Source organism: Babylonia areolata, chromosome 10 (assembly GCF_041734735.1).
Source record: "Babylonia areolata isolate BAREFJ2019XMU chromosome 10, ASM4173473v1, whole genome shotgun sequence".
In the NCBI taxonomy this organism is placed as follows: domain Eukaryota; kingdom Metazoa; phylum Mollusca; class Gastropoda; order Neogastropoda; family Buccinidae; genus Babylonia; species Babylonia areolata.
In genome coordinates this window covers 8043513-8045123 of record NC_134885.1, presented here as the reverse complement: position 1 = coordinate 8045123, position 1611 = coordinate 8043513, and the positions used below count along the sequence as shown (strand labels likewise).

Here is a 1611-nt window from a genome sequence, read left to right as displayed (position 1 = left end):
ACAAAATGTAGCAAAACTGTTCTTCAGTATGCCTCTCTCTCTCTCTCTCACACACACACACACACACACAACACACACACACTCACACACACATACTCACACACACATACTGCAAAAGATCAAAGCAGACGATACTGTCATTCTCATGAAGACCTGCTGAACTGTTCACACAAACAAAACACACACACACACACACACACATATATACATGCTGCAGAAAAATCCATCAAGTGATATGTCTTGCACAGTCTGCATCGCATACACACACATCACATACACACACACACACACAAACACACACACACGCACACAGCTTTTTGTTTTACAAGGTCATATTCATGCGTAACCTGCACATACAAACAAATGTGCACAGTAACACACTCACACGCACACAGCTTTTTTTTTTCTTTTTCTTTTTTTAACAATGTTATATATTCATGCGTGACGCGCATGTACAAACATGCACACGAAAGCGTGCGCTGAACTTGTACAAATGTCTAAACCTTTCGCATTTAAACCATGTGATCTCACTGTACTATGGCTATATTCACAATGAAACCATGTTTTACACAAGTTGGGAGACCATAAAACAAACGGAGCGTCAACTAGCTACCTTTTCTATGGCACAGCCCTATATTATAATACGAACTCGAAGGAACATCGAGTGACACTAACACTACATACTTTCCTCTAAAATGGGCTGCAAGAAATCATCTGTGTGTCAAAAGTACATTTTTGAATGATACGGTAGAGATTTCTTCTCCCTACCCTCCCCCTTCCTCACCCCCGCACCCATCCCCCTCCCCCCCATGCCCCCCCCCAGGTTAGCTTTCGCAGCATGCTTAGTTCGGATTGTGACTCAAATCGTTAAGGGGCAGGGGAAAGGGGTGTGTGTGTGTGTGTGTGTGTGTGTGTGTGTGTGTGGGGGGGGGGGGGGGGTCAGGTGCTGTGAAACTGTTGGATGTGATGAGGTTGTGGAAGGGAGAGGGTAGTGTAAGTACTTGCGTGTGTGTGTGTGTGAATAAATACCTGCGTTCTGTCAGCATACTATTATTGTAAGCGATTTTCTGGGGGCAAAAAAAAAAAGAAAAAAAAAAAAAAAAAAAAAAAAGATTTGTTGAATGCAAGGAAATATATCAATTTAAAGTTGTTTAAGGCTGAGCATGTACTCGCCTGATAATCAGTATGGAACGAAATGTCGAATGATCCCTTTGTGTTCATTGCATTGTTGGACAGGACATTTATACGATTTTCTGTCAAAAGATTTACAGTATAAGGACAGGCCCGGCGCTTCCCTTTTTGAGGAAGTGTCTGGGTTTGTTCCAATGTACCTTTTATTTACCTGTGTGCTAGCTGAATCGGTAGCGTAAGCATCACTGACTTGAAGTTGTGTACCTTGTGTAATGGAGAGAGTTACCACTCTTTACTTTTTGTTATTCTACGATTTTCATTTGTTACGTATTGCTTGCTTTCTCCCTCCTCCATGCCCCAAAAGGGGTTACGGGATTAAAATGTCTGCGTGTGGGGGGGTGGGGGTGGGGTGTGAATGGGATGGGGAAGGTCAGCAGGGGTGGGAGTGGGTTTGGGGAAGGGGAGGGGGGTGGTGGTGGT

The 1611-nt window shown here is 43.7% G+C and overlaps 1 protein-coding gene across 1 annotated transcript in view; it reads right to left on the bottom strand.

The window, feature by feature from the left end:
* Positions 1-929: 929 nt before the first annotated feature.
* Positions 930-1611, bottom strand: part of LOC143286752 (uncharacterized) — a 16268-nt gene continuing 15586 nt past the window's right edge. The window contains exon 8 of the mRNA XM_076594486.1: positions 930-1611. This exon is cut by the window's right edge and continues 1684 nt beyond it. The gene's annotated coding sequence lies outside the window, so the exon portion shown is untranslated.